The following is a 25,056-nucleotide window of genomic DNA, read 5'->3' as shown; positions in this document are numbered from 1 at the left end:
ATCAGGTGTGAACCAGGCATACTGCTCGTGTATCCATGGGTGGGAAAGCGCCCACAAACAGCTGGCCTCTAAGGGTCTTGGAAAAGAGCCCTCTCTACTGGTGGTGTGATAAAATCTCGCCTTCCCACACCCAGGACCCTTGTGTTTCAAGACTCATGGTTCCCAGAAGTCAACTGAGCTTCTGATCCAGAAGCTGCCTTTCCAGAAGTGGGTGAGGGAAATGGCCCAGGATTTTGAAACTGGATGCTAGTGAAGCGTACCAGGTGGGTTTACTTGAAGGTCCTGATCTGTGTCCCATCCATGCTGAGAGATACCATCAGGCCCAAAGATACCCAGCTGCCTTGCTGGACAGAGGGAAAGAGAATTTAAAGGGGGCAACCTGTAAGGTGTTTGTATTCTGTAAAATACTTTGGTTTAATTTATGACTTTTCTGTAAGACATTGTTTATAATATGTTGTATTTGTACTTAAGTCATTCCGTCTTACTCAGGATGCATGCGAAAAGTGTTCTCAGCCCTCTGTGATGTGAGCACTGCTGTTCAGCAGTGACAAGGTGCTGATACCAGAAGGGATGGGTGATATTTCTTGCTTCTCATAATGGATGCATCTTCTGTATGTTAAGCGCTTGTTGGGTAGCTATTAAGGTACTAAAATTGACAGGTATGTATAGGTTTCTTTTGCAAGAAAACTGCTTATGACTTAAAAAATACCAAAAAAAGTGATTAGTAAATTATTTCAAAAATATTTTTATTTATAAAAGGTAGCATCCATAGAATTAAAAAATAAGGAATTATTTCCTTAAAGCCTTCTTTAAAAAAAATTTAACCTGTGGGGGGAAATGTATGATTGGGGTAACTCATTCTTCACTGACATTTTCTTCATATTTACTCATACTCTTCTTAAATCTGGGATCAAAGTTGATTTAAAGTTTATATGGTTGTTACTTCAGAGTTTATCCTTCTCATGACTTTTTTTAACTTTTAATTTTCAAATAATTATAGAGTCACAAATTGCAAAGGTAGCACAGAGAGGTCCCCTGTACCCTTTACCATAGTTTCCCCCAATGGTCGGATCTAACGTAAGTACAAGCAAGACACCAAAAGCAGCAATTTGACGCTGATACATGTGAGCATAGTTCTGGGCATTTTATCACATGTGTGGATTTGTATAACCAGCACCACAGTAAAGATACTATTACACCACAATAAAAACTCTCATCACATCCACTTTCCTCCTCTCCCTCTACCATCCCTAACCCAGGCCACCACTAATTGTTTTTCTATCTCTGTAATTTTATCATCTGAGAGTGTTATGTAAATAGAACCATATAAAATGCAATCTTTGGAGATTGTCTCTTTTTTTCACTCAGCATAATGACCTTGAGATCCATGCAAGTTGTTGTGTATATCAATAGTTTTTTTCCTTTTTATTACTGAATAGTGTTCTGTGGCATGGATGTATCATAGTTTAGCCATCCATCTATTGAAAGATATTTTGACTATTACAAATAACTATGCTACGAACAGTCATATATAGATTTTGGTGCAGATACAAGTTTTCATTTCTCTGGAATAAATGTTCAGGAGTGAAATTTCTGACATATATGGGAAGTATATGTTTAGTTCTTATAGAAACTTCCAAACTATATCTTAGCAGATATGTATTAAGAGATCTACTTTCTCTACATCCTCTCCAGCATTTGGCATTGTCATTACCTTTAATTTTAGCTGTTCAAATAGATGTATAGTGATATCTCATTACAATCTTAATTTTCATTTCCCTAATGATCAGTAATAAACATTTTTCATGTATGTATTCACTATTTCTGTGTCCTCTTCAATGAACTGTCTCTTTATTACTTTTGCCCGTTTTCTAATTGTATTGATTTTTTATTGTTGAGTTTGGGAGTTCTTTATATATTCTAATCCTTTGTCAGATATATTATTTGCATATTTTCTCCTAGTCTGTAGCTTGTCTTTTTATCCTCTTAACAGGGTCTTTTGGCGAACAAATATTTTAATTTTGATGAAATCTAATTTACTAATTTTTTTCTTTAATGGGTCATGCTGTTGCTATTATGTCTAAAAGCTCTTCATCAAGTCTGCCATCAAGAAGATTTTATCCTATGTTACCTTTGAAAAGCGTTATAGTTTTATGTTTTATATTTAATTTTATGGTCCATTTTGAGTTAATTTTCATGTAACATTTGTGGTTTCGGTTGATATTTATTTCTTTGCCTACAGATATTCAATTGCTCTAGCACCATTTATTGAAAAGACAGTCATTCCTCCATCAAATTGCTTTTGCATCTTTGTCAATAATCAGTTGGCTATTCTTGTACAAGTCTATTTCTGGGTTCTCTACTCTGCTCCGTTAACCTGTGTGTCTGTCCTTCTTTCAATACCACATAGTGTTTATTGTAGCTAGATAATAATTCTTAAAATCAGGTAAAGTGATTCTTTTCTCTATTCTTCTTTTGCAAAATTGTTTTAGCTATTTTCTCTAGCTTTCTATATAAATTTCAGAATAATATTGTCTGTATCAACAAAATTTTTTTGACCAAGATCTTCATAGGGATTGCATTAAACATACATTAATTTGGGAAGAATTAACGTCTTTACTATACTGAGTTTTCCAATCTACAAACAAGGAATATTTCTCCACTTATTTAGATCTTCTTTGATTTCCCTCAGTTTTCAGCATACAATTCCTATACCTATTTTGTTAGACTTAGAAACCTAGAAGTCCATTTGTTTTGAGTGACTATAAATGGTATTGTATTTTTAATTTTGGTGTCTATGTGTTCATTGCTAATGTACAGAGATACAATTAATTTTTATTTATCTTGTATCTTGCCTCCTTTCTGAACTTTCTCATTAGAGTATTTTCTTAAAAAGTTTCCTTTGAATTTTCTATGTAGACAATCATGTCTTCTGGAAATAGGGGAAGTATTATTTTTGCCTTTTATATCTGTGTGCTTTTTATTTTCTTTTATTGCCTATTGCACTGTAAAGAACTTCTAGCACTGTGGTGAATAAGTGACAAGAGCAGACATCCTTCCTTTTTCCCCAGTCTTAGGAGGAAAGTATTCTGTCCTGTAACATTAAGCATAATTTTAGCTGTAGGTTTTTTGATAGATGCTCTTTCTCAAATTGAGGGTGTTCCCTCTGTTATTTTCCTGAAAATTTTTATCATGTATAGGTATTGAATTTTGTCAAATGCTTTTTTGGCACTTGTTGATATTATCATGGGAGTTTTCCTCTTAGCCTGTTAATATGGTGGATTACACTGATTGATTTTCAAATAATGAACCAGCCTTACATTCCTGGATAAACCCCATTTGGCATTGGTGTATAATCCTTTTCATATGTTGCTCAATTATCTTTGCTAATATTTTAAGAACGTTGGCATCTATACTCATGAGGGATATTGGTCTATTATTTTTTGTTTTGTTCTGTTTTTTGGACCATTTTTATTTGTTTTTGGTTTCAAGGTACTACAGAGTTCATTGAATGAATTCAGAACTCCTTTTATTTTCTGGAAGAGATTGTGTAGAATGGATGCTAATTATTTTTTAAATATTGAGTAGAATTCTACTGTGAAACCATCTCGACCTGGAAGTTTGTTTGGGGGGTGTTTTAAAACTATGAACTCAGTTTCTTTAAAAGTTATAGGTCTGTTCAAATTATCTATTTCCTCTCAGCAAGCTGTGATAGTTTGTACTTTTCTAGCACATTTTAACTAAGTTGGTACACTTTATCTAAATTTATTTGTATAGAGTTGTTCATAGTATTCCCTTATCAGGGTCTATAGTGATGACCTTTATTTCATTTTTGAGCTTTGTAAATATATCTTCTCTCTTTTTTTCTTTGTCAGTCTTACTAGTGGTTTACCAGTTTTATGATGTTTTTGAAGAACCAGCTTTGTTTGTCGATTATTTCACTATTGCTTTTCTTTTTTCAGTTTCATTGATACATTATCCTTCCAATTTCCTCCTTCTTCAACTTTGATTTCTCTCTAATTTTTATCTTCTAACTTTTTGCTCCCTGTTTTCTCCTACTCTTCTGATTTTTTCCACCTCTTTTTCTTTCTTTTGGATGATTGAATATTTTTCTCAATCCTTCTTTCTTTTCTAATTTGGAGATGATATTTCATGTTTCAATTCTTTCATTGGTTACCCTAGAGATTTTTAACCTTAATTTTTAACTTGTAAGACATTTACTTTAGTCAGTATTTTAGTATCTTCCTGAATAATACAAGAATCTTGTAATACTTTATCTCTTGATGTTATTTTATCGTCCAACAACAAATACTATTGTAATAATACATTTTGGTGCTCTCTTTTGTATAACCCTAAATGACCCTATTTCCATTGTTTTATATTCCCAACATTTGTTTCGGTTCACCCATTTATTGACTACTTTCCTTGCTGTTTATTTTTTCTCACGTCTAAGGCCTTTTATCTAGGAGTGCTATCACTCTGCTCGGGATACATCTTTAGAATACCCTCTAATTAAGGGACTCTGGTATCAGACTTCCTCAGTCTTAATTTTTAAATATTCGTTTACTTTATCTTCATCTTGAAAGACAATTTCACGGAAATAAAATTCTAAGGTTGAAACTTTTTTTCAGGACTTTGAATATATTTAATCTGTGGCTTCCATTATTGTTATGGGGAAGTCATCTGTCAGTCTATTTATTATTCCTTTGAAAGAACTCCATATGTTTCCCTGGCTACTTTTAAGACTTCCTATATACAATATCTGTCATTAACATATATGCCTCTAACAAAATAGTCTCAAAATGTACCAAGCAACAAATGACAGAACTGCAGAGTGAAATCAGTGAGCACTTTCAGCTGGAGGTTTTAATATATCCTTTTCAGGAAATGATAGATCAAGATAGTTAACAAATAAGCACAGCTTTTTTGAAATTCCAAAACAATACAATTAGTAAGTGTTAGCTCCTAGATAATAGATATGTGTATATCATATGTACATATGTGTATTTTATATGTATGTGTGTAATATATGTATGTGTCACACATATATGTAATCTATCCCAGCAAATAGATAATACTTGTTTTCAGGCATACATTGCTGCATTTACGGAAGTATACTTTATATTAAATCATTAAAAAGCCTCAGTAAATCAATATTATATAGACTGTTTTCTCAATACTGCAGTAAAATTATAAATTAGGAACAAAAGACAAGCTTAAAACCCCCTTAAATTTCAAAATTAAATAACAGAAAACTAGTTAACTCCTGGGAATAGGGAAAGTAGTTCTTTTCTTTCTTCTTGCTTGTAGTTTATCGTTTTCTCACAGGATTTCTCATCTCTACGTGGTCTAGCCAGGAGCACAGTCTTAAACAGCAAGTGCTGTTGTCATTGGCATGAGGCTGCTTTAGTGGCAGATAACAAAAATAAGGATAATAATTCTTTACAGTTTGCTTGGGACAATGCTGGCTTATATTTATTGTCCTAGAATACATATTAATAAGTACCCATTTTCCCTGTCAAAAATGTCCTAGTTTGGTCACTCTAGTTAAAGCTGACTCCCCTTTTTTAGGTTCTTGCTAGTTATTCAAGAGATTCATAAGACTGGAGACCCCATGCAGTTCTATTTGGGGTGGATATTTGCAACTACTTCCACAGCATGTAGGAATCCACCTGTCTGTCTTCAGTTTCTTGGTACTCAGTTCCCCTGTCCCTCTAGCTACTTTTATTTTAAAAGACCCAAGACAACCTTTTGTAGCTTGCTGTCACATGTGGTTCACCTTTGGTTCATGAGAAACATTCATGTATGTTTTTTCCCAACAAACTCTAGGACTATATACTAATTCACAGGCAGCTATCTCCATCCCATTGCTAAGGAGTTATTTTAACGCTCTCAGTGTGTGCTAGTTCTTCTGTGTTTCCCCAGATAAAGAATGTATTCAAAGCTCTCTGAGTAATCCCATGACAGTCCATCCTCACAAGACTGGAGGTAAAGGAGGAGGCACTTCCTAACCCTGGTGCAACAGCAGCCCTCTACAGTGGTATCATCCTGAAAACCCTCTTCATTACCCCCACCCCTTCATGTTTTTAATGTGATTGAAGGGAAATGACCTTTGGCAAGTGACCTAGAATTATAAAACTGGTACTTGACCATTTCATTTATAAAATCAATTAATTGTGGAAGCCTGTCTCATACTCATTCTGAATCTATGCTATTGATGTCTCAATCAAACTGATACACTGAGATCATCATTTTAGCAGACTGTTACCTACAGTATATTTTTCAAGAAAAAAATAATATTCATTGTAACCAAACAGGATCATCCTAGACATACTTCTTTATGATCTGTTTGTTACCATTAATAACATTTTGCAAACAAATATTATCTAAATCAATACATACTTTCATCCAATATATACTGTCACTCTCCTAAAACATCAGTCTGAGTAACCCAGTCAATTCAAAAGTAATAATAACTTTTTTTTTCTCTTTAACAAGGACTCTACTGAGGCTCAGCAAAGCCACACAGGAGAATTTCGTGCAGGTCCATACATGTCTGTGGCATATTTCACAGAGAGGTACCTCAAAAAAAAAATCTCATTTCCATTACTGAGGGGATGGTGGTGGTGGCAGTGGCGGAGGTTATTTTTCTTAGCACCCAGAGGAGCCAGCTGCTCTGCTCTGACTCCCCCAGCTTCTGGCTTAGTACTATGCTGAACTATTCAAGGGTGGGACAGGGGAGAGGTGTGAGGAAAGACAGCAGTGGGACCCAACAAGCAACAGGACACGGCTTTGTCACTGTTAGAAAATGACTCGATGTTGTTACCTCAGAATAAAGCCACACCTGTTTCTACTGAGAAGAAAACAGACTTAGGGAACAAAATCTTGCCCTGATAAACCACCCAGTGGAAATTTTTATTATTTTCTTGCTGAGTTGTCTTCTCTCGCCACCATCATCATCTGCAGTACAGACAGTGTGTTTTGAAAGAATGCATATCAGGTTTCGTATTCTAAAACCAAGTTAGAGAGGTGTGCTTTGGAAATTTCAAAATAAAGACCTAAAACAGATGCCAAATCAGTGAGACAAGAAATGTATTTAGTTACATTTAGTTACATTAGATCATCTTGCCCACCCCGCCCGGTCACGCACACACCCCAAATATCACTCAGTCTGTTTCCTCGTTCTGTCATATTTCCTAGCAACCGTTTGCTCCAAAACCATGTCTAAAAGCCACCCTCCATGATACAAAGTCCGACTTGAAAAAAGCTATTCTACTTGCTCATTTTACAGTACCAAGTTTGTGTGCAATCAGGAATGCCTTGTGGAGTTTTCTCTCTTTGCTCACTAGGTCTAGAAATAAAAGATGGTATATTCTTACCTTTCTTGTTAACTTTCCATCTTCCCAGTTCCCCTCATGAGACTTTTGTTTCACATCCTTTGTCCTTTCTGAAACCAGGTTTGCCCCTCCTTCAGGGGCTCTCCGAAGGCCTTTCTATCAAGCTTAGCTTTGCTTATGTAACATGTGTGTGAGCTGGTGAATTACACAGTAGTGAATCAACCCCATGTTTTCATCAAATAGCTAATTTGATCTACCTCTAGTCATTCTCCTTGTGTGCTGGCTCTGTGCAAGGGACAATATGGGACCAGACTGCAACCGAACGTCAGGGCATCCTGACCAGCTGAGAAGAGACGCATCCAGCTTACTCCTTCCGTAGATTATAGATTAGCCACAAGTGGTCTCCTGTCTGATAGGCCTGTGAGCTGGGTTTAGCCCAAATTCCTCAAAAAGGTTTCATTTTTGTTCCTTTGTTTTGTTTTTTTGGTAGATCAGAAAATAATTTAGTTTGATCTTCACCTAAAGTATTTTAGGAACTTAGCGTATGGAAAATGCTGAATGCCAGTCAATATACCTGCTTTTAACATAGGCTTTGTAATTTTGTAGTTTTGCAAATCACTGGCTTTGCCTCTTTTTTTTTAAAAAAAGTGAGGCTGTGGTCGGTGACCAGCTACTTTATACACGATTTTAATGCCTTTTTAAAGTGAGTTCCTTGTAATACTGGTTCCCCATGATACTCATAGACACTACATCAAAAATTGATTTTGTGGTTGCATAAGTAAATAGGCTTTAAAAAACACTAGTACTCATTGGATGGTGGTGGTTGGTGTATGTGTGGGAATGCTAGGGAAGATAAGTAGCAATTCTCAATCTCCTGGAACTTTTTTCTCCAGAAGCCTCTTGGGGGATTAGCATTCTGTGGAACATACTTTGGGAAACACTAGCTTGCACCATGCTCATGGGTACCAAGAAAATGAGAATAAATGTGCTTAAATAAGTGATAAGTACTACATCCTAATGATAATAGATTAGAGCATTTATGAATGTCCTTGGTGTTGTATATTCTTTTTCTAAGAATTCAAATTTCAGGATCTTTATCACTGTTTCCCTCTCTGTGTTTGGGTGTGCACTGGAGGTGTGCCCTTTGAAGCACAGAGCAGGTGAGTAGTTTCATTTCCCAGAAACAGGGTCTGTATTCCTCCCAGTGGAATAGGAGCCACTCCCCACCCCTCAGGTGCTCCTAGGCTGGAGTGGACATCAGTCCTCCACAATTCAGCCCTCATGCCTGGGAATTCTGATTCAGTAGGTCTAGGGTGGAGCGTGGGCACGTGGATTTTACAAAACACCTAGATGTATTTTTTATGTGAACTCCCATCTGTTTAGATATTTGACAACTTATTAAGTTAAATTAATTGGGTGCTCTTAACCCAGTGAAAGGTGTTATTTATACTTTTTTTCATATGGCAAATAAATTTCTATGAAAACACAATATTAAAGGCATTTAGAAGTATTCGTATTCCTTTAGACACTTTTTTGGGGGGTAATTTTCCATGTCTTAATATTTCTTTTTCCCTCACAGTGTTTCCCTGCTGCTTTCCGGATCTGTCTGCCTCTATTCACTTCCCTGACTCTGTGTGTGTGTGTGTGTGTGTGTGTGTGTGTGTGTGTGCGCGCGCATGCACACCACACGCGCCTGCCTGCCTTTGTCTCCGTGGCTTTGCCTCCTGCAGCCACATGCATGTGGAGTCTCCATCAGCTCAGCTGGGCTTCTCTCAGCTTCCTGCAGTTTACACAGGTGTCTGGCTCTGGGGGCCGTGTGGTCTGTTTCCTCCAATCCTTGCAGGCCTCTCTGGCATGCATCGCCTCCTCCAGCCCATGCATTCTGTCTGTCTTTCCTCTGTCCCACAAGGACAGGAATGCCAAAGGCTGGGCCAGACAGATGGTTTGGAATCCTGATAATGGGTGTGCCCATGGAGAGCAACCTCCTAGAAGAGTCCATGGTGCTTTGCACAGCAGGGACAGGAAGAAGGGGCTGCATTGTTTTAAAAAGGCTCCTTGTCACCCAACCTTATTGCCTCTTCTCCATCTCTCGCCTTGCCTCCTTTCATGCTTTCCTCATTTTCAAGCAACTTCCTCCTTTGTTTTGTTGCAATTGGACTTTTTTCTCCTTTCTTTTTTTTTTTTTTTTAAATCTGTCCCTCTCTTTTAAATTCAAGTGTTTTTCCTTTATGGCCTAGAAGTTCAAACCATTCAACTGGAAATGCACTGCTGGAACAGACCTGAGGATGTGAAATTTACACTAGGATGATTTCTCTGTTATTCTCCGAAAAGGGGCTAGAGGTACCCAGGTCTGTAGAGGTCTTTCCCATCAAATGCATCACTTGTATACAAATAATATAAATCTCAGCAAGGCTCTTTTCAAGAATTTACTCAGACAAAGTACAAACATGAATGTGTGCTCTGGAGCATTGGGCTGCACCATAGGAAAGTGAATATCCAGGGGAGAGAAAAAAACTCTAAAAATATTTCTAGACGAGGATGTTGCTGGAACTCTGGAAAGATGTTTATTTGGGGGGAATCGCTATGTGAATGAGCTGATCTGACTCACGGAGAGTTGATTCTAATGCAGAATGTGATAAAGGACAGGCACCCTACGGTTTCCTGTTGAATAAACTTGGATGAACTGAATGGACAAGGCATGAGAGGCTCTGGAATCCTTAAGTTCCTGATTTAGAAACAATTGAGAAGTCCGCATCTGAGAGACGATAAATATAAGGAGTAGGTAAAATGTTGTCACATTAATGCTAACAGCTTCACAGAAGCCTGATACTGTTTAGGGAAGGAGGATCTCTGGGTGGAAATGCTAAATATCTAAAGAGAGACACAAAGGAAATGGCTCTTAACTACAGCCCATCCAAAGAGTGTTAAAGTGTCCTGCTACCACACTACATTCTCTCTTCCCACTTTTCTACAGATTATTTTCCCCTCCCCACTCCAGGATTTGGCTATATATGACTCTAGTGCTTGCTTATTAACCTGGGTTAAATAAAAGCATTTTAGATTTTTCCAGGTAAAATCTTCACCTTTGAAGGATGGGGGCGCATGTAGTTGTCAAATTTGCAGTTTTGCGGAATTCAATTCTTAGTTCAGTAATATCTTCAAGGTTGCAAAGTGTTGCTACTTGCCAATTCTAAAATTTAATGTTCCACTTTCCTCACTTGACTTTTATTTCTTTACGATTTCAGCTGAAGCCTTCCTTTGTGTGTGCTTGTGTCTGGAGGGCAGCTCAAGGAGGACTTCCTAATTCTGTCAGGGTACTGGCAAGCTTTCCCTTAAGACAACAGGCCCTCAAAGTCCTCCCCGCCTCGTGGGATTCTGGCGGGTGCAGCGCACGCCTTAGAGTATTGTGAAAGGCATATTTTTAGCAGTTACAGATAATATTTTTATTTAAAACACTTAACCTCTTTAACTGGCTGAAGCAGTATTGAGGGCAGCTCTAAGATATTTGCTTATGCTCCAAGGGCTTCACCTGCATAATTGTGCCATTCCAATGAATCATTTTGAGACTAAAATTTCCAACTTCGGCTGACATTTCCAATGTGTGAACATCTAGAAAGAATCTTCAATGCCAAGTGTTCAAAAGCTTTTCCATGAGTACTTGTTGGAGCACAGTTTACCCAGGTAGAGAGTCTTTGAACAGCAATGTATGAGGACAAACCACAGGCAGTTAAAGAGGGAAGAATGTGTCACACACTTGGTTTTTCCATCAGAAACCCCTCCAGTTGGACAGAAGTCAGAGTCTACAGCTGAGAACAGTGACTCCCAGGACTCACTCCGACCTCTGGAACCAGGGTGTCTGGGAGTGGGCAGTGGGCGTTTCAGCAAGCCTCCCGGTGGTTCTGACGGGTGCTCAGTGTAGGAGACAGGAACATGGACCACCTCAGATTTGGGAGGCTCTGTGTGCAGAGCTATGCAGGGACAGTTTAATTGACTTTGAAATTCTGTCCCATGGTTCCAGGCCACTGAGCTGTGGTCTTTCCCAGAGAATTACCATTTTGCTGGAGTGGGAAAAGTTAGGAGTTCACATTCTAAGCACATGATAGTGGAAAACACCTGTGGACACTCATGACAGAATGAGATAAAACACTATTATAAAAATGTTTTTGATCTTGAGGACATCTTGAAAGGGTCCTGGGGACCCTTAGGTTTTCTTGAACCACACTTTGAAATTGCTGTTTAATACAAAGAGCTATTTGTATCCAGAGCATTCACCAGTTGGTTAGGCAGAATCATTCAGACAGTTACTCTCAGTGTAATTTCTAATCATTTTATATGTATCAGTCTTCCTTTACTTTAGATTATAAACATCTCTTATGTGTATATTTGTTCTCTGTAGTATCTGATTTTAAGGCTGAACACTGTGTCCCTGTTAGGTACAGAAATGTACAAATAGTAACTTAATAATTATGGTCAGATTGATAGTTCTTAGGTATAACTCTTTGCAAAAAGAAGGACCATTGGATCATTTCTGGTCATACTACAGGTATAATTAACCAAGATAGTTTACTAATAGAAAATTTTAAAATAAAAATTTTTTATTTAAAAAATAGAATTCTTGGGATAGAAATTTTTGTATTATGTTTATTTTGATTTTTAAAACTTTTAATCATTGAATAGAATGAATTTTATCTGATGTTGTTTTCAGCTTAGTAGTCAACCCTCTGTTCCTAGTCCCAGAATACATGGATTTAAATCCCAGTTCCAACAATCAGCTGTGTGAACTTGAATAGATTTTTCACACTATGTTTGGTTTCCTTAGCTATAAAATATGAAAAATAACAATATTTACTTCTCATAGGATTCTTGTGATGCTGGAATGAGATAACACTTTTAGGGTGCTTAACATGGTCTCTGCACATGGCAGATGCTCAAACATTTGTTGGACAAATCATTGTTGGAAGAACTCTGAGTGAATATTGTTCATTTTATGAATTCCTCTTTTTAAACATGATTGTCATCGACTGCATTACAAAATCATTTTTGGAAGATTGGTTCTGTGTCTCTTTTCTATTTAACCCTCTACTATTACCTTTGCTTCAGTTATTTTTTATGTACTTTTTGAAGTGTTTCACATCTGGGCCTTGGAATGTGTATATGATGTGTTTTTCAGGTAAAAACATCAATTATCAGAGCAATGTACGCAGCCACCCTCTGCCCCTGCACTTCTATTCTGAGTCCCCAAATTAAGTAAACATATTGTGATATTATTACAGCTTCCTCTGAGTTATTGCTTTCTTATATTAATAATAATCTTTTGGGGATTGTGACCTAGGCTTTTCACAAAGCACCCATTTTGGAGATGTTTTAGGTACTAAGTTTGCCTTAAAATTTTTCCAATCTGTGTCTTCACTTTAAAAATGAAAATTAGCTAACAGTCTGTCATGAGACCTTTCCCTCTTCTACAACTGTTCTCACTCTCTCCACACCTGACATTAGGCACATGTGCCTGAGAATGACCCTTGGTTTCTTCTATGACTCATTGTTAATCATTATAAGGAATAGCTCCATCAGTTCATAAATTTGAAGTAAACTCAATTTCCCACACAGTCTGTCAGATGATCATCAGCACACTGTTTGGGTTGATTCATAAGCTCTTAAACTCCCATTATTTGGAGGAGATTTGGGGTATATTGACAAACAAATTTGCACATTTTAGGTTTGTTCAAACAAGGCCTACTCTGTCCTCCAGCATACATAAGTTGACCTTCTGCAGGCATCTAGTTCACAAACTAAATATTTAAACTCTGAGCCCATTAAGTAAGTGCAGTTTATCCACCTCTCATGTTATAATGAGACTATGAATTTGGAAGAATCTTGCTCAGTGTAAAGTCAGCATTGCCTCCTAAGAATCTACTGTAAACCAAGGTCACTTAGCTGGGGATTGCTATAAACATATACAAATCCCCCAAACAAGGGCATGATGTTAAATCACAGGGAGTTGAATAATTTTAAAAATGCATAGCATCCTTGTTCTGTGAGGCAGAAATCATTTACCCAGGCATTCTTGGCATATTTACTTTTCTAGAAGAACTTTAAGATTATATTGTAAATTAAAAGAAAAGCCACTCATGACTTTATTGTAACAGCACGTCTTGTCATTTGTGCAGTCTCCTCTCACAGAGCGCAGGAAGTTTTTCATGTAGGTTGTTTTACCTGTGTGAATAGGACTTTGGCATTATGCTTTTATGGGCTCCTTGTGTAATATTTTAAATTTTTTTATTTTTATCCCTGAAATAAAACATAAATCATATTGACCACATTAAGGTGTGATGCAAGTTCATCTCGTCAATTTTCTTACCCCTTAAAAACTGTTTTAAAAAACCAGTGTCCTAGTTGCCCATGGAGATGAAAGTATAGACGTTCAAATGAACTACTTGAAATTACTTGAATCATTGTGAGCCTTTTGAGAATTTATTAGGTGGGGTCCGGAGAAGCCCTTAGGGTAGGGCTAACTGAGCCCCATTAAGCCTTCCAAGGGTCCTGCCTGAGGCCCACGTACGACGGGGGGTTTCCTCAGTAGCTTTCCTCTTCTCTCTGTGAACCCCAGGAACTTCCCTGCCTACTTCCTTCCAGTAGTTCTTTCCCCTGTCTTATACATGGCAAATAACTACTCAGCCTGTTCTTTTAAGGATTTCCCTAAATCTAAATAATAATTATACCACTGTCCCTTGATGTATCAAGATAAAATATTATCTGTCTGTCTAAAACAAAGTGTAGATAAACCACAGTTCCCTGCTTTCTGTCCTGCTCTGCAGAGGCCACTGTTTTAATTAATTTAATTTCTTCAGTGGTTACCTCCATTCTCCTAAATAATATATTTATATATCTGTTTCTTGACTTGTCAACATTAGACACGATCTCTTGACTCCCTGCTGTAATAGATACGGATTTGGTTCTTTCATACTTAATCCCATATTTCCCTTCTTGCTCCTGATAATAGACTTACTTCACAATTTTAATTCCTTTGTTTTTCATTTTTACTTGAATCTGTGTTTCTGGTTCCATCTATGATGTGGTATCCCTTGACTCCCACATTGTATGGAGAGGATGTTCCCATCCTTACCCTGCCTTCCATATTCCTTCCACATTCTACCCCCCATCTTCTCTCCAGCATATTTGACATTACCAAGGCAGATGCTACTCTGCAGGCATGATTATTTTCTATGTTTTAGTGAAAAACAAAACTTCAGATAAGTTATTTGTATGTAAGTTTCACCAGAGAGCCAGTACTGTGGGATGATTAATTTTTTTTCTTAGTGATTTTCCAGTGTCATGACGCCATACCTCTCAAGGGAGAATATTGCTATTATTAAGAGGTTTTTTTTTTTTTTATTACTCCTTCTGTAGACAGTCTTTTTTATTTCTCTCTGAAAGTTATCTGGATATTGCCTTTAACCTTGGTATTTTGAAAGTGCATAATGAATTGCCTAAGTGTAGGTCTCTCTTGTTTTATCTTACTCAGAACTTGGTGAATCACCCCATTTTGAGGATAAGTTACCCTTTAACGCTGAGAAATTTAGTAACTGTTTCTTTTATGAATTACTCTTCTTTGAGTTTCTTCTTTTATGGATTGGTTTTCTGTGTATCTGGATTGAACTTCTTTGTAGCTTAGCTCTCTTCCACCGACATCCCCTCCTATATTTTCTGCATTTTAATCTTTTAGTTCTGCTTTTGGGAGATTTATTTAACTTTATCTTTTAACTTTAAATTATTTTTTATCTCACTTTGTTAAATTTTAAAAGATCTTTATTTTCCTCTGGTTGTTATTATTTGTATATTTTAAAATTTTAAGGCTAAAATATTATTTTGACTCCAAGGATGCTAATTAAAATTAGTTCCCTAATTTATCTGGATTTCTCCATTTCTCTAGATGTTGTGTTAATTTCTTCCTGTCGGCCTTTCTCTTTGTGTTGCAGATTTTCCTCAAATTTCTAGTGAGCCTTGGTTGTCCATGCACACCTGCAAGTGAATGTAGAAGGAAAGTCTGAGAGCTCCGTGACTGTGGATGGGACTTGTCAACCAGCAGCCTTTGCCTCGGTGTAAGGAAGGTAAGTGGTCATTACACTGGAGGACCAAAATATTGGACTGAGGACTTTATTCCAGTTTTTGACAGTTCTTTTTGCCACTTTAATCAGTTTATATTATACCTTTCACATTATACTTGGATGTATACTTCTTGGCTCATACATTGGAATAGGCACAGTAATACGCCCTACTCTTCTTTCTTTTCATTTCCCGTACGTTATCAGTTATATCTTTAATTTTACATTAAAATTAAATTCAAAATTTATTCAGAATGTAATTTCTGGGTGATTTCTTATCAATGTATTCTATAATTTGAACCCAAGATGTATGTGTTTTTATATAATATTAGAACTATGTAAATGTTGTTCACCACGGAGCCAAGGAGTGTGCTAGTGTTTTATTTCCCTCTCTGTGTGGCCACCATTACACACATCTCACCAGATTACAAATATCCAAGTCCAAAGTTTGACCTTTTTCTGCTTTCTATTGAATGTTCACAATTAGTTCACTTTTTAGTTTACTTCATAATAGAACCAGGACTTTCTTACACAATTGTATTTTTCCTTGAATTCCTGCCTGTCATTTTTTTTTCTTTTGGGAGAAAAAATATACTTTCTTTCCTATGCACTAATTTTACTCAGCCCTTTAGTTATCCTGTCTTTAACTTGGAATCCACTCCTCCTTTTAATACATTTTTGGGGGCTGTGAAAGATTTTGCTTTGTATTTTAAAAACGAATCTGATGTAAAATCTTTTCTATTGGCAAAATGTCTTGTATGAAAATCTTAAAACATGTTTTTTAATTTGCAAGAGAATTTATAGCTTTTATACTAGTTAGATTATTTCTAAAAAGATTTATAGTTGGTGGATTAATTATCATAAGATTGGTGAGCAAATTCAATTTTTAAGGATAAAACATTCCAACAAGTGCAGTTTTAAATAATAAACTTAGGTCACAGGTTACAGTCCATGGGAGATGATTATTTGCAAATGATTGGAAACTTTTTCTCTCTTGGTAAACAGACTTGATAAAAACTGAATTCCTTGATGACAAGATACAAAAAAGTATAAATTAAATTATACAGAAACTTCACCCACTTGGCTACAGCTTTGTTCCTCCGTGTAAAAATTTCAGCCTTCTCCTTCATTTGTAAAACAAAGAGCTGTGTCAACAATCGTTTTTGCTTTCATGGTTCTAGTTTAAATACCATTTTGCCTCATGACATACGGTTTCACCGGTAATTTTAAACAAGACTGAAACAAAATATTTGGGGTTTATAATTTCCTGTTTATTTGGAGCCAACTGTTCTAATTTAGAATAATTGCTTTCAAGGCCTGTTGTCCAGCAGTCATTCTGGATTTCTCTTTATTGGTTTCCTTGGATTTCAAGCTGTCTTCTTTCTTATGTTAACTCTCAGTTTTCTGGACAGTGGGTCTCGTATAACTCCTTGGAATCTTCCTTCTTTTTCATATATCTGCATATATCTATATTTTGCCCTCATTTATGATTTATAGTTTGACTTGGTATAGAATTTTAGGTTAAAAAGAGGGATTCTGGCATTTTTATTTGCTTGTGCATGATTAATAATTTTGGTTTATTTCATGATGGTCAGGGAATGTAATATATAATTTCTCCTTTTAGGAATTAAGGTTTTCTTTTTCATGTGCTACAGGGTCAGTTTTTTTTGTAATTGTTACCTGGACGCTTGAAAGGAGGTGCATTTTCTGTTAATAGAGTATTAAGTTTGGTAAATATTTCTTATAGAAAACTTTTCAATTATATAATTCAGATTGTTTACATTCTTATTTATTTTCGCCTGTTTTTTCCATCAAGAAGTGCATTAATTAGACAGATTTTTGTATTTGTCTTTCTTAAGTATTTAGCATATTAACACTAATGACATATACTTATTAAGAAATGTACCATTTATTAATACAAAGTGACACAATTTTCCCTCATAGAAGTGTTTTAATTTGAATTTTACTTCATTTGATGTAAATATTGTGATCTGTTGTGTTTTAGTTTGCAGTAACTGTGAATCTCTTTTTTTATATGATTACTTTAAAATTTCTCAGACTGTTATGTATATTTTTCTTTAGACTGTATAAACTCTAATGTTGGAATTTCGTCCCATTCTGAGTGTTATTTTTATAATTGTTATAAACTATTCTATTATTATTATTGTTTATCCATTGTTGTCATAACTGTTTTTGTTCTCACTTCTGTTACTTTATATTTCTTTTTGCTTTTTTTGATTTTTTTCTTTGTTACCAATATTTTGCCATACCAACTTCATTTGTTTTTAATAATTTAAGGCTTTATATCCTATTTTAATTTATCTAGAATTTAACTTTAACAACCAGAAATCAAATAACATACATGGTTGTTTATATAAAAATGATGAGGAAAATACCTACTTTTAATTGCTTTAAATATCCTTTAACCCATTTTGCAGTTTAAGTGAATTTATGATTGAAACCCTTTGATTATGTTAATTATTGTTAAAATATTGCTTTCAGTATGACGTATATCATTTAAATTACCTTTGTGTATAAATGCTTTCTATGTTACCAGAAGTCATTTAATAGCTATTTTTATGTTTTCTGATTCTTTAGTTTTATTCATTTTTAATATAAACTTAAAGGAGAAAATATGCCATGTGAATGGTATAATTGTAAATTTGTATATATGTGAGAAGCTTTTTATGTTGCTAAATGCAAAATCTTGGGTCAGAACCGTTTTGTATCCAATGTTGCCACTGTATGGTGTTCTAGCACTTAATGTCATGGAAAAACTGATTTTTTAATAGATACATTTTTTTTCCTGTCTTAATGATGTTAGAATTATTTATTTTTCCTTAAAATGTATAATTTTCACCAAAGTCTGTTTATTTTCTTTTCATTAAATTTATCTGACTCATGGTGAAGTATTTTAATTCTTAGAATTAGACTTTTCTCATTTCAGTAAAGTTTTCTTCTTTTATGTTTTTTATTATTCAGTCCTCCATTTGCCTTGTTATGCACTGGTTAGATCTCCTGTGTCAATTTTCCTGTTCATAGTCTACACTCTTGTCAACTTAATCTTCTTGTCCATTTCTTTCCATTCACAGAGAGCTCCATATTCCTGCCTTCTTTATCACTGATTTTACTTTTTTAGGGTTAATTCTGATTTTTACTGCTTCTGTGTTCATTTTAAAGTTAATACTAAATTATTTTTGTTTCCTTAAAATCTTCTATTTCTCACGTAGCCTTAAAATTTTTTCCCATGCCTCCTAACCCCCTTCTGTTTCATTTCAGTCATTTGTCTTCTCATCTTCTCTCTTATTTCACAGATTTCATGTGTCCCTGCATTTCCTTGAGAATATAAAGCAGATGCTGTTTTAAGTTGACTTGAATTATTTGTGGTTAATTACTTTAAAACCTTAGCTCTTCACACCATCCTATTTTGTATTATTACTATTGTTTTGAGGTAAACAATTCTGGGACAGGGTGTCACCAAAATTTGAAATGTGCCTCCAAAGATTGTTGGTGAGGTCTTCTTGGATTCCTTCACTGTTATTGGGATGCTTTTTGGATTCTTCTATCACAGCTTAAGCTGAGGTTCTGGTTGATACACCACCAGTTCAGTGATTCAGGGAGTGAGAAGAGAATCAGAATCATGGGCTGACCTGAGATGTGTGATTTCTTCTCTTACTTGGTGAAACCTGCTATGCCAGAGGCCAATTCTTGGTATCAGATTTGTCTGTCCTCCACTTTAGTTATAGGTGGAGTTTTATTTGCCTCCTTCTGGATACTCATGCTTACTGGGTCAGCGAGAGTTTGAGCCTGGGAGGAACTCTGACTAAGTTTGTGTTCTGGAAAGTCTGCCCTTGCCCTTGGACCCTCTCACGGTGCTGCTTTGGAAAGGCTATTCATTAGTAGCGACAGAGTGGGTTCCCCTGGAGATTTCTTAATCTATCCTATAACCAAGTTAGCATGTTATTTATCATTCAAATCAGGATACTTACTTACGAGAATTAAAGAGGACTCAATTGCAATTAAGCTGGAACAGCGTGTGCAAACCCAGACTGTCTCAGCTAACTGGGGCATGTGGTTACCCTACCTATCCCCTACCACTAAAAATTACATATTTAAATTAGGAACTATTAGTGGGGGTCTATGAAGTTACTCTCTATAATTAATATATAGCAACCTAAAAACAATTTTTTTTAAATTGAAGTATAGTTAGTTACAATGTGTTAATTTCTGGTGTACAGCATAATGTTTCAGTCATACATACATATACATATGTTTGTTTTCATATTCTTTTCCATTATCAATACTACAAGATATTGAATATAGTTCTCTGTGTAAAAACAATTTCTAAGAACAATAATAATAGTGGTAGTAATTGATGTCCATTTATTTAGTGCTTACTATTATGATAATCTATTCCCGGGTTCCACAGGAAAATGCGTATCTATTAATAGATTTTGAACTCTTTTCCTTCTCAAATTCCCAAGAGCCTTCTACCGCTGGTCCTCGATTTTTGAGTTTCAGTGATATTCTTGAAGGAGAGAGAATACAGAAGCCACTGATTATATTTTCCCTGCCTCTTTTCCCCTCCCCACCTCACCTTTGCTCTGCACAGATGTCCTTCTGGTCATTTCATATATGTATCTTTTATTCTCAAATGGATTGTAAACTCTTTAAGAGGAAGAATCTTGTGTCCTGAGTCTTTGACACTCTCCATAGCTTCCAACTTGATGCCTTCCCCTTGCCCCGTGCTAAGATTTTCCTACATGGTATCTACAGTTCTGTAGGCGGGTATAGGTTTTCTCAGAACATTTTTAACCTTCCTTGTCTTCGCTGTCATTACAACTTAGCTACTGATCTAATATTGCTATGATAGTTGGATTTTATTCAAATTTTAATTCCACATCTCATCTCAAATGGTAGATTAAACAATTGTTTTTAGTTATATATTTTCTCTTTCTTTAACTGGAGTGAAAATCTGGGTTTTTTGAGACAAGTTCTAAATCTGAACAGAGTATTTGTGATCACATAATTTCATATAAATAGGAATCAATCTTAAACAGCTGAATTACAAGCTGAGAAAAGCCATTTAGTCATTATGAGGTCACCTAGACATTCTTAGCAATACATTAACTTGGTGGATGCCTATATCTCTCTTCCTTGCCTTTTGTTTTTTAATTGTGTAATTATTATTTGATTTATGATTAAATTACATTTGATCGACTAAAGTTTCTACTTGAACAACAAGCTTAAAGTTTTTAGCTATTTCCTTATATGAGGGAAGATCTGGCATATGCTATTTGCAACACCTTAAATGTGGAAAGTGGAAGCAGAATTTTAAAAGTCTTATCCTAGTTAAATAAACTTTGTAATTGATTTTTTCCGATACTCGATACATCATTTATTCAGACTTTACCCATTAGGTCTTAGCTCCATTTTGTGCCAGATGAACTGATCAGAATTGGTCTGATTATGTGTTATTTCATCTTTTTACTGGAAGAGAGGAGAATAACAAAAAGAAGATATTCACTTCTGTATAGATTATGTGTTCCTCAAAGGCAATACATGAATCTTAAACTTTGAATCATTTCTTCCCCTGACTTGGTACCTAGCATAATTCCTTGGGCATGGCCCATATTTACTATAAATTTGCTAACCTTAACTGAATTTTAATTATTCATCTTAGCAGTCTTGGGACATACTCTTTGTAAGAACATTGAAGAGGCTTCTCATCCCAAGAGCTATCTTATTTTAGGTTCAGCTTATGCTTAGCTTTTCCTTTTTCACAAAGTCATCACATTTAATTTTAGGATTTCCTCCAATGAAAACAAAAAGAATCAAATCAACTGGTTACTCTCAAGTGCATGTCTTTCTTTTTAGCTGTATAACTTTCTGAATCTAGTGTTCTGAAAAGATATGTTGATAATGGAATACTATCTGCAGGGTTTTGTTCAGCTGACACTCCTGTCACAAATTCTCACCCAAAGCCATTATCTTGCTTGGACTTTTGTTTTCTCCTTGTGTAAAATGGGCTCAGTAAATTACCAGTGAAGGAAATGGAAAAAATATCACCTGCAAAGCCTGGTGACTCATTGTTTGGTAGGTTTCATATTGTGAACGTCTTAAGAGTTGCATTTCCATACTAAGACAACAGCAACTTCAGTTTTGTTCTTTCTGACATCTGGGACATAGTAGTTGCCATGAAAAAGTGAAGTATGTGAAGTTCCTAGGGTAATATTTAACACTTTCAGACACAAACACAAAGATACAGATAAGAAGGTTGAGCAAAGCATCTATAGTCTAAGTCTTGGATTAGATTAGGTTTCCCAACTCCTGGGGAGTGAGTTTTCTCTGAACCTTTTGCAGGTTGCATAGTCACTCAGATATATTGATGTAAGATTTCCTTCTTGAGAAAATATCTCACACTAGAGTACTAGTTTGCAGATGTACCACTGTCCTTAGGCGGTTTTTACTGGGTGTTTTAAAATCCTCAACAAACCAGGATTAAGTAATAGTATGTCTATATAAAGGTAAAAAATGCTATTTCTGCATTGCATGTTTCTCTGAACTGTTATCAATATTTTACTACGCCATCCCCAGATACACCTTCAACGACTCATTCATTATAAGGGAAGGAGCACTGGTCTTATAGTCAGAAGCTTGAATTTTAAGTGTGGGATCTGTGAGATTTAAGGCAAAAAGGCTTGCTATCCATCAGTCTTGTTTCCTATCTACCAAAAAACGTAATAACGTCTAGCTCACAAGATTGCTTTTAAGGAAAAAAGTAAAATAATGTATGATGAAAATCACTGCGTACAGTTGGGTTCCGCAGAAATAGGCATTTATTATCATGTTATTATCATGCTCTTCCTTAGGTTTGAAGCCTCCACTCCCCCTGCCCCTTTATATTGTTTTGGATTATACTTGTTGCTATTATGACCCACCAACAAATTCAAGAAATGGTTATTTATTTGACTGATTTGAAATTCTCTCATCCCACATAGTAACAATTGTATTTAAAAATGTGCCTGCGATTCTATACCATGACTCTATACCTGTCCTAGACCAGAAAATCTCCTTCACTTTTCTCAAGTTTTTTTTCTATTTTTTATTCATTTTTAAAATTAATTTACTTTTATTAAAGTATAGTTGATTTACAGTGTTGTGTTAGTTTCAGGTGTACAGCAAAGTAATTCAGTTATACATAAACACACACACACATATTCTTTTTTAGATTCTTTTCCACTAAAGGTTACTACAAGATACTGAGTATAGTTCCCTGTGCTATACAGTAGGTCCTTGTTGTTTATCTATTTTACATATAGTAGTTTCTCACAGGTTTTTGCAGTACCATGTAAGTGACATAATGGTGAAATTCTCCTTCAAGTCCACCAGGTATAGGATTGAAGGTACCGAACTCTAGACCTTAGTCTTGTGCCCACTTACTTGGTTTCCTCACAACTGTAGACAGGGGTTTTTAAGAAAAGATACATGTGCTTTACAGATCTCACTGCCTAGGGAAAAGCCATTCATGTATCTTGACAATTGAAGTTGGAAAGAGTTGGTTCTAGACTGCATTTCCACAAGGTACTGACTAGGTGGGAATTTGGGATCCAACTCTTTTTCCTTTGTTTACTTGATCCGCTTAGGCTCTTTCCATTTTCCCCTTCCCAATGTTCTATCGTTTTGAACCTATTTAAAAACGGTAACTATATTTTAAACAAACCCTCCCTGTCCACTGTGTAGACTCTATTTCGATGCTCAATGAGGTGCTTTGTTTGGCATGATTATTAAAAATGTGAGATTACCAATTAATTTTAAGTCATAATCTTTTTTACTCACAAATGGTCCTTTCCCATACAGGACACTTAAGGTACATAGTAAGCACTCAATAAATGTCCGTTAAATGCATACGCAGAGAAGTTATGACTGGAGCTGATTTCTGAGTGTTGGGGAGAATAGCTGCTGTTTTACACACTTTCCCTCTGCAGAAGCATCTCCCCAGCTAATCAGTCTCCGGCTTTTCTTTGCTTGTTTCTGCTTTTGCAGGAAATACTGTGTCTTGCTCACATGCTCCTTGCCCCAGTGCCCTATCATATGCAGTTCATCTAACAGGAGGGATCTCAGTCCAGCCTCCAGAAGCAGTGTCCAAGGGAGCACTGTTTGCGTGTGTCCTGAAGATGGAAATGATTATCATAAAAGACGGAGGAAGGATTATGTCAGGAATTCTCTCCAGTGCTGCACGTTTAGCAAGGCATCCTGTTTTGCATTGCAGAATCACATTATGTTCTGCAGCTCCTTTGTGGCTGTTTGGTGTTGGTCATGGATTTGTGAGAGATTGAGGTCAAAGTCAGCAGTGTTTACAAACACAGGAGGAACGTCAGCAAGAGATGGCCAAATTCAAATATGATCTTTATGATCTTCTAAGTGGCTAGTCATTTGACCTATAAACAAAAAGCATGGTTTCTGGCTGTGCAAGGTGTTCCCTGCACTTAGAGCTTTAAACAGCATAACCAAATCAAATCATTCATCTGTACTTCAAATGCTGGCAAGCTGGCCCCTTTCTGATGCCAGGGTTTCTGCCTAATACCTGGTCTACGTTTCTATGGACTAATGCTTAGAAGGAACCACAGGAGCCTGAAAACATCTACGAGTTCATGATGAATTAAGAGCCTGGGAATGGTTGCAAACCACTTAAACTGGGCTAGTGGGGTTTTCATGCAGCTTCAACCTTGAGAGCCAGTGATCAGTAAAAGTAGACAACAGCATTCAGAAGCAGATAGCAGATCTTGATGGTCAGGTCCTTTTCTGAGGGTGTCATACTTGGGTAGACTTCACCATTGAGTTTCTCTTCATGTCTTTAGATGAGGCATCTCTTACGATGCTTTGTGGTAGTTTTATGACAGTTACCACTTGCAAACTGGAGCAAGTTCAGATGACTTGGTGACAGAGCGTGGTCTTTTCGCTCTGAGTGAGGAATGGGGTTGAGTATCTTTCCTTTTACGATAGGCTGAAGAGTAGTTTAGGGATGAGCCTGTGGCTCTGTAAGAGTTACGGGCACACTCTCAAGTCTACCCTCAAAGAAGCAGGATGCCCTTGATGACAGTTTTATTGAGACCACTTCTGCAGTTTCTGATCTGAATTCTATTTTAGAATCTGGAAGGGGAGCCCAAGGCAGGATCTCGATTACATTGTAGACTTCCTGCCTGTTTTCCAAAAATGAATAAAGTGCAGTAGTTTTGGCATTGAAGAACTGAATTTGGAGTAACATGACTGTAACTCAACCTCTGTAGCACCACTAAGTTAAACTAAGATTCCCATCTGGCAAAAGACTGACAAAGATATGACCCTGGACACAAAGCTTCTGGAGCAGTTCACATTTACGTCCTTAAAGGGGTCCTGAGACCCATGTCCAAGCTGAGGTCTCAGTTTTACATCTTGGAACTTGAAAGTGTGTGTCCCACAGCTAGATATGTATGGTTAAATCAGCTGGTTCTACCTCAAGATGCTTCCCTGGATGTTCTGTTACTGTTCTGTATTGGCCACTTAAACCTATTTCTGACTGTTTCTGACAAGTGCCACTAGTGGGGGAACAGACGAAGAGAAGCAAAGAGCCTGAG

At 36.2% G+C, this 25,056-nt stretch overlaps 1 long non-coding RNA gene across 5 annotated transcripts in view; it reads left to right on the top strand.

The window, feature by feature from the left end:
* LOC116280972 (uncharacterized) overlaps window positions 1-25,056 on the top strand; it is a 382,863-nt gene that overhangs the window by 76,661 nt on the left and 281,146 nt on the right. For all 5 annotated transcript variants that reach the window (XR_012073628.1, XR_012073627.1, XR_012073631.1 and 2 more), the window contains exon 2: window positions 15,314-15,445. This is a non-coding gene — a long non-coding RNA (uncharacterized lncRNA). The remainder of the gene's footprint in view (window positions 1-15,313; window positions 15,446-25,056) is intronic.

Source organism: Vicugna pacos, chromosome 6 (genome assembly GCF_048564905.1).
Source record: "Vicugna pacos chromosome 6, VicPac4, whole genome shotgun sequence".
Lineage (NCBI taxonomy): Eukaryota > Metazoa > Chordata > Mammalia > Artiodactyla > Camelidae > Vicugna > Vicugna pacos.
Note: the sequence above shows the minus strand (reverse complement) of the source record. Positions and strands in the feature narration are given on the sequence as shown.